Source organism: Salvelinus sp. IW2-2015, linkage group LG17, assembly GCF_002910315.2.
Source record: "Salvelinus sp. IW2-2015 linkage group LG17, ASM291031v2, whole genome shotgun sequence".
In the NCBI taxonomy this organism is placed as follows: domain Eukaryota; kingdom Metazoa; phylum Chordata; class Actinopteri; order Salmoniformes; family Salmonidae; genus Salvelinus; species Salvelinus sp. IW2-2015.
The window spans coordinates 35262780-35271769 of NC_036857.1; the positions used below are offsets into that span (position 1 = coordinate 35262780).

Below are 8990 nucleotides of genomic sequence, written 5' to 3' on the forward strand. Positions count from 1 at the left end.
AACCATTCTACATGGAGTCACGAAGTTTTAGATTGTTTTTTAAGAAATGTTTGGATGTCTCCGAACACTTCAAAATACATCTCATTGACAGACTAAATGGAAGATTTGCCCATAATAAGAACAGTATCCGATAGTCACAGTATGATGACTTTACACTTACAACCACAGTCACTTTAGAAAGACATCCTATAATAGAACCCTAGAGCATACAAAGAACCCGAACCAACAGCTCTCACTGTAGGATATGAGGACATCGCCACTGATGGAACTGTATTAGAAATAGGGTGTCAGGTTCATGCTTTGTAACAAGGACACCTAGAATTGTGAATTTTAAACATAAATTAACAAAACAAACAAGGCATCCGTGTCCTTGGGCGTGCTAGTGTTAAGATGTCATTACTTGAAGTAAAAGCTGGTTTTCAAAGTTTCTGGAATCCAGCCTTGCTTTCTTGGGGCTGAAAACCAGTCCTGCAATGCTGAACAGCCTTTCACAGGCAGCTMATGCAGCTAAGGGTGTGTTTAACCTCAGAGACAGCTTACAGACTGCCAAGAAGGACTTGAGCAACTCCATATGATCAGCTGAACAGGCCAGGTACCCGTCCAGCTGTTTGGAGCTTTRTTGTGATTGAGACGTCTTCATGGCAGAGAAGAAGTCCTCATCTGATGAATTGGTACCATCACCTAGCTGCAGTAAGGGTTCTTCCAGGTCCTTGATGTAGTCCATTCCTGAAATACAAGGAAGATGACAATAGAAATCATGCAGTTATGAGCCTACATTAATCCATCCCCCAGCTACATAAATCAAGCACTGGTTTGGACTGAACCACGAAGTCAGGATTGCAGTTAGATGGGTGGTTCTCAAATCTATGAGGTGTCAAAATGTACGCTATATACAGTTCATGAATAAAATACTGTTCATTAACCACATGTTGTCTTACCCATTCTGATGGTGGTGTCATCCTTTGTCCACGTTGTTGAATTTGGGGAGAAGGATTGCAGCTGCTATCAGCTCACGGTCATGAAACATGTGGCTGAAGTGCTTCTTCAGTCCCAGTAGTAGCACATCCACCAGATGTTTACAGTACTTCAGGGACAACTTGATTCAGTCCCAGTTGTAGCACATCCACCAGATATTTACAGTACTTCAGGGACAACTTGATTCAGTCCCAGTTGTAGCGTCCACCAGAGACTTACAGTACTTCAGGGACAACTTGATTCAGTCTCAGTTGTAGCACATCCACCAGAGGCGTACAGTACTTCAGGGACAACTTGATTCAGTCCAGTTTTGTGATCAGCTGGTGGATAGTTGGAAGTAGCCACCCCATCTGGACATTGGTTACAGCCTGCAGGATGTTGATGGCCTTTGCGACTGGGCTCATGGTGGCAGCAAACTCTGTGAGGAAGACGAGTTCAGCTGGTTTGAACCTATGAAAAAAAATATAAATATATTACACACACTCGGCATGAAAAGAAATGTCCTCTCACTGTCAACTGCGTTTATTTTCAGCAAACTTAACATGTGTAAATATTTGTATGAACATAACAACATTCAACAATTGAGACATAAATTGAACAAGTTCCACAGACATGTGACAAATAGAAATGGAAAAATGTATCCCTGAACAAAAGGGGGGGGGGGTCAAAATCTAAAGTAACAGTCAGTATCTGGTGTGGCCACCATCAAGTACTGCAGTGCATCTCCTCCTCATGGACTGCACCAGATTTGCCAGTTCTTGCTGTGAGATGTTACTCCACTCTTCCACCTAGGCACCTGCAAGTTCCCGGACATTTCTGGGGGTATTGGCCCTAGCCCTCACRCTCCGATCCCACAGGTCCCAGACGTGCTCAATGGGATTGAGATCCGGGCTCTCGCTGGCCATGGCAGAACACTGACATTKCTGTCTTGCAGGAAATCACGCACAAAACGAGTAGCATTGCTGGTGGCATTGTCATGCTYGAGGGTCATGTCAGGATGAGCCTGCAGGAAGGGTACCTCATGAGGGAGGAGGATGTCTTCCCTGTAACGCACAGCGTTGAGATTGCCTGCAATGACAAGCTCAGTCCGATGATGCTGTGACACACCACCCCAGACCATGACGGACCCTCCACCTCCAAATCGATCCCCTCTAGAGTACAGGCCTCGGTGTAATGTTCATTCCTTCGACAGATAACGCGAATCCGACCATCACCCTGGTGAGACAAAACCGCGACTCTCAGTGAAGAGCACTTTTTGTTAGTCCTGTCTGGTCCAGCGACGGTGGGTTCGTTGCCCATAGGCGACATTGTTGCCGGTGATGTCTGTAAGGCAGGTCCTCACCAACAGGCCTACAAGCCCTCAGTCCAGCCTCTCTCAGCCTATTGCGGACAGTCTGAGCACTGATGGAGGGATTGTGCGTTCCTGGTGTAACTCGGGCAGTTGTTGTTGCCATCCTGTACCTGTCCCGCAGGTGTGATTCGGATGTACCGATACTGTGCAGGTGTTGTTACACATGGTCTGCCACTTGCGAGGACGATCAGCTGTCCGCCCTTTCTTAGTGTCCTAAGTTTTCATAAAATGTGACCTTAATTGCCTACCGTTTGTAAGCGGTTAGTGTCTGAAGGACCGTTCCACAGGTGGATGTTCAGCTAATTGTTCATGCTTCATTGAACAAGCATGGAAATCAGTGTTTAAACTCTTTACAATGAAGATCTGTGAAGTTATTTYGATTTTTAAGAATAATCTTTGAAAGACAMMGTCCTGAAAAAGGGTTTCTTTTTTTTTTTAGATAAAAAAATACTCTTTCCTAACCCTATAAAAATGGGACCACTAACCTGATTTAACTACAGTAATCAATGGCTGGATGAGTAGTTGACTAAATGGATTAATGATCGTGTATGAATACAACATGTGAAACAGTTATTAGTCCCCAAGCAAAGGGTCAGGAAACACTGCAACAGATTTAGACAATATTCAAGACCTTATGACAAAATACATAATCATTCCTTACATTGTGCAGAGAACTCTGACGGCCGCCTATCCTTTGTCTTTGAAGATCCTCAGGAGTATTTCTACAGCCATGAACCAGGAGTTCCACCTTGTAGCATTCGYYCATGGCACTTGGAGGTRGCTTCAACTGTTTCGGCTGCAAGCGTGGATCTTCCGCATGTTCCAAAGTGCTTGGCACTTGCCAAATGTTTAACGGGACACTTTTGTAAGCCTCACCAGATGTTGCTTTCAGGGCATCGACTGTAGATCCTAAGTTGAGCAGGTGGCAAGCACAGCGCTGGTGCMTCGGCAGCTGGTACTCAAAACCATCGTCATTCAGGATCGTTGCCACCTCAACAAATTCGACTTCTTCACTCTCRTCTTGTTCCCCTTCCTGTCCTGGCTGAGCTGCTGCTTCACCACCCACTGCTTCTACTGTCTCGTTGTTTTCATCTTCTACAAAAACTCGGAAAGTTTAAGGAATTATAGCCGTTGTCTGTTCTCACAATCTTAACCCGGATTTCAAACTCAGAATGGATTTAGGGCGCCTGCCAACACATCAAAGGTGTGTGATCCTCTGAATCTTTTACAGGCCAGGGCTGTGGAGCATCTGTTGAGACTGTCAGGGTCTATCCAATGGGCTGTAACACCAATGAAGCTCAGTCTTCTTGCAGACCATCAGTTGGTGGTGGTGATGTGGTCAACTCCTCTCATGGCCTCAGTCACCTTCATTTCCTTGGTAGCTTCATCAATCCTGGAGCGTAGTGTGGGCCTTGAAGATCTTCGAGTTAGGCTGCAGATCCTGGACAAACTCTCTTAACGGTTCTTGTTCAACAACAGCGAATGGTTGGAGCCCACATACTTCACCACCGCTTCGATACATTTTTGAGACTGTCTTCGCTAATGTGTTCTGCTTGATGGTGGAGGGAGTCGTTGGGGGATGTTCTCTTCAGTGTGATTGCCGTCAGTTCTCCATACTTCTTAAGATGGTGTACATGCTTTCTCTGAAATAAGAAAAGAGAAAGACAGTTACAGTGAGGGAAAAAAGTATTTGATCCCCTGCTGATTTTGTACGTTTGCCCACTGACAAAGAAATTATCAGTCTGTAATTTTAATGGTAGGTTTATTTGAACAGTGAGAGACAGAATATCAACAAAAAAATCCAGAAAAACYCATGTCACAAATGTTATAAATTGATTTGCATTTTAATGAGGGAAATAAGTATTTGACCCCTCTYCAAAACATGACTTAGTACTTGGTGGCAAAACCCTTGTTGGCAATCACAGAGGTCAGATGTTTCTTGTAGTTGAGAGAAGATAGTCTCACTGTAGGATATGAGGAATGCCACTGAATGGAACTGTATAGGAAATCAGGGTGTCAGTTCATGCTTTTGTAACAAGGACACCTAGACTTGTGAATTTTAAACATAAATTAACAAAACGAAAAGGCAATCCGTTGCCTTGGGCGTGCTAGTGTTAAGATGTCATTACTTGAAGTAAAAGCTGGTTTTCAAAGTTTCTTGGAATCCAGCCTTGCTTTCTTGGGCTGAAAACCAGTCCTGCAATGCTGAACAGCCTTTCACAGGCAGCTATGAGCTAAGGGTGTGTTTAACCTCAGAGACAGCTTTACAGACTGCCAAGAAGGACTTGAGCAACTCCATATGATCAGCTGAACAGGCCAGGTCCCCGTCCAGCTGTTGGGAGCTTTTTGTGATTGAGACGTCTTCATGGCAGAGAGAAGTCCTCATCTGATGAATTGGTACCATCACCTAGCTGCAGTAAGGGTTCTTCCAGGTCTTGATGTAGTCCATTCCTGAAATACAAGGAAGATGACAATAGAAATCATGCAGTTATGAGCCTACATTAATCCATCCCCCAGCTACATAAATCAAGCACTGGTTTGGACTGAACCACGAAGTCAGGATTGCAGTTAGATGGGTGGTTCTCAAATCTATGAGGTGTCAAAATGTACGCTATATACAGTTCATGAATAAAATACTGTTCATTAACCACATGTTGTCTTACCCATTCTGATGGTGGTGTCATCCTTTGTCCACGTTGTTGAATTTGGGGAGAGGATTGCAGCTGCTATCAGCTCACGGTCATGAAACATGTGGCTGACAGTGACATCTTTCGTTCAGTTCCCAGTTGTAGCACATCCACCAGATATTTACAGTACTTCAGGGACAACTTGATTCAGTCCCAGTTGTTAGCATCCACCAGAGGCTTACAGTACTTCAGGGACAACTTGAATTCAGTCCAGTTTTGTGATCAGCTGGTCGGGATAGTTGGAAGTAGCCACCCCATCTGGACATTGGTTCAGCCTGCAGGATGTTGATGGCCTTTGCGACTGGGTCATGGTGGCAGCAACTCTGTGAGGAAGACGAGTTCAGCTGGTTTGAACCTATGAAAAAAATATATAAATATATTACACACACTCCGGCATGAAAGAAATGTCCTCTCACTGTCAACTGCGTTTATTTTCAGCAAAACTTAACATGTGTAAATATTTGTATGAACATAACAAACATTCACAATTGAGACATAAATTGAAACAAGTTCCACAGACATGTGCACATAGAAATGGAAAAATGTATCCCTGAACAAAAGGGGGGGGGGTCAAAATCTAAAGTAACAGTCAGTATCTGGTGTGGCCACCATCAAGTACTGCAGTGCATCTCCTCTCATGGACTGCACCAGATTTGCCAGTTCTTGCTGTGAGATTGTTACTCCACTCTTCCACCTAGGCACCTGCAAGTTCCCGGACATTTCTGGGGTATTGCCCTAGCCCTCACTCCTCCGATCCCACAGGTCCCAGACGTGCTCAATGGAATTGAGATCCGGGCTCTCGCTGGCCATGGCAGAACACTGACATTCCTGTCTTGCAGGAAATCACGCACAAAACGAGTAGCATTGCTGGTGGCATTGTCATGCTGGAGGTCATGTCAGGATGAGCCTGCAGGAAGGGTACCTCATGAGGAGGAGATGTTTCCCTGTAACGCACAGCGTTGAGATTGCCTGCAATGACAAGCTCAGTCCGATGATGCTGTGACACACCACCCAGACCATGACGGACCCTCCACCTCCAATCGATCCCCCTAGAGTACAGGCCTCGGTGTAATGTTCATTCCTTCGACGATAAACGCGAATCCGACCATCACCCTGGTGAGACAAAACCGCGACTCGTCAGTGAAGAGCACTTTTTGTTAGTCCTGTCTGGTCCAGCGACGGTGGGTTCGTGCCCATAGGCGACATTGTTGCCGGTGATGTCTGTAAGGCAGGTCCTCACCAACAGGCTACAAGCCCTCAGTCCAGCCTCTCTCAGCCTATTGCGGACAGTCTGAGCACTGATGGAGGGATTGTGCGTTCCTGGTGTAACTCGGGCAGTTGTTGTTGCAATCCTGTACCTGTCCCGCAGGTGTGTGATGTTCGGATGTACCGATACTGTGCAGGTGTTGTTACACATGGTCTGCCACTGCGAGGACGATCAGCTGTCCGCTGTCTTAGTGTCCTAAGTTTTCATAAATGTGACCTTAATTGCTACCGTTTGTAAGCGGTTTAGTGTCTGAAGGACCGTTCCACAGGTGGATTGTTCAGCTAATTGTTCATGCTTTCATTGAACAAGCATGGAATCAGTGTTTAAACTCTTTACAATGAAGATCTGTGAAGTTATTTGGATTTTTAAGAATATCTTTGAAAGACGTCCTGAAAAGGGGTTTCTTTTTTTTTTTTAGATAAAAATATCTCTTCCTAACCTATAAAATGGGAACCACTAACCTGATTAACTACAGTAATCAATGGCTGGATGAGTAGTTGACTAAATGGATTAATGATCGTGTATGAATACAACATGTGAAACAGTTATTAGTCCCCAAGCAAAGGGTCAGGAAACACTGCAACAGATTTAGACAATATTCAAGACCTTATGACAAATACATAATCATTCCTTACATTGTGCAGAGAACTCTGACGGCCGCCTATCCTTTGTCTTTGAAGATCCTCAGGAGTATTTCTACAGCCATGAACCAGGAGTTCCACCTTGTAGCATTCGGCATGGCACTTGGAGGTCGCTTCAACTGTTTCGGCTGCAAGCGTGGATCTTCCGCATGTTCCAAAGTGCTTGGCACTTGCCAATGTTTAACGGGACACTTTTGTAAGCCTCACCAGATGTTGCTTTCAGGGCATCGACTGTAGATCCTAAGTTGAGCAGGTGGCAAGCACAGCGCTGGTGCTTCGGCAGCTGGTACTCAAAACCATCGTCATTCAGGATCGTTGCACCTCAACAAATTCGACTTCTTCACTTCCTCTTGTTCCCTTCCTGTCCTGGCTGAGCTGCTGCTTCACCACCCACTGCTTCTACTGTCTCGTTGTTTTCATCTTCTACAAAAACTCGGAAAGTTTAAGGAATTATAGCCGTTGTCTGTTCTCACAATCTTAACCCGGATTTCAAACTCAGAATGGATTTAGGGCGCCTGCCAACATCAAAAGGTGTGTGATCCTCTGAATCTTTTACAGGCCAGGGGCTGGGAGCATCTGTTGAGACTGTCAGGGTCTATCCAATGGGCTGTAACACCAATGAAGCTCAGTTTCTTGCAGACCATCCAGTTGGTGTGGTGATGTGGTCAACTCCTCTCATGGCCTCAGTCACCTTCATTTCCTTGGTAGCTTCATCAATCCTGGAGCGTAGTGTGGGCCTTGAAGTTTCGAGTTAGGCTGCAGATCCTGGACAAACTCTCTTAACGGTTCTTGTTCAACAACAGCGAATGGTTGGAGCCCACATACTTCACCCACGCTTCGATACATTTTTGAGACTGTCTTCGCTAATGTGTTCTGCTTGATGGTGGAGGGAGTCGTTGGTGGATGTTCTCTTCAGTGTGATTTCCGTCAGTTCTCATACTTCTTAAGATGGTGTACATGCTTTCTCTGAAATAAGAAAAAGAAAAGACAGTTACTTAGCTAGATAACTACGTCACCAAATACTTAAGGTATAGGATCCTAATGTTAAAGATATAAACAACTTGAGTTTGTGACCACCATTTAATATTACAATGAGAAAAAACTACCATGTTAATTGATCTAGCTAGTAGGTTACATAAATAACTTAAGTCTACAGTAAGCTAGCTAGCTAGGTAAGAACAACTTTATCAACTAACACAAGGTATAGGATTAGCTAGCATCAAACTACACGCTTGTTACGTTAACAAATGTGGGCTAGCTAGGTTAGTTAATTTTACTCTAACAGTAAGCTACCTCAATGGTGTTTTTTTCGTGTCGACCATGAGTTCTTGAACGCTAGTGTTTCCTGAACTTTTGGTAAACATAACAGACATTTAATCCGGTATGATGGAGCCTTCAATTCTGAGAAAAGAAAAAAGACTTTTATTTATATACAGCCAAAAGGTGTTACGTTCTCATCGGAGTGGAGGTGGTAGAGCGATGTCGGACAGGATTGTGCAATTTCGGCACGCTTGGGAAAAGAGAGGATAACTAATTTGCACCCGGTGGGTGGGGTTTACACTTTCAGACCCTTGGACTTGCCAAACGGATGAGGATTGGATCAACTCTGCATGTCGTTGCCTGCTGCATTGCAAATAAATTCACCCATCAGTGCCCAGACTCGCCGATGTTGCTTGCATCTTTTTCCATGTTGCGTTTATATTTTTTGTCCACACATACACAGCCTTCAGAAAGTATTCAGACCCTTGACTTTAAAACATTTTGTTACATAACAGCCTATTTCTAAAATCTGTTAAAAAAAATCCCTCAACAATCTACACAAAACCCCATAAAGACAAAGCGAAAAACAAATTATGCTACAAGCTTGGCACACCTGTATTTGGGAGTTTCTCTCATCCTTCTCTGCAGATCTTCTCAACGCCTGTCAGGTTGCATGGGAGCGTCGCTGCACAGCTATTTTCAGGTTTCCCTAGGGATGTTCAAGTCCGGGCATTGGCTGGGCCACTTAAGGACATTCAGAGACTTGTCCCGAGCCACTCCTGCGTTGTCTTGGCTGTGTACGGACTGCC

General features: G+C 44.6%; 1 protein-coding gene and 1 long non-coding RNA gene across 2 annotated transcripts in view; both read right to left on the reverse strand.

Moving 5' to 3' along the window:
- Positions 1–8990, reverse strand: part of LOC111976655 (agrin-like) — a 411714-nt gene that overhangs the window by 391267 nt on the left and 11457 nt on the right. The gene's annotated exons all lie outside the window — the stretch shown is intronic.
- On the reverse strand, positions 293–4268 carry LOC111976656 (uncharacterized). Its single transcript, XR_002878947.2, has 3 exons — positions 2988–4268; positions 939–1425; positions 293–726 (listed from the first exon to the last, which is right to left on the reverse strand). It is a non-coding gene; the product is annotated as an uncharacterized lncRNA (long non-coding RNA).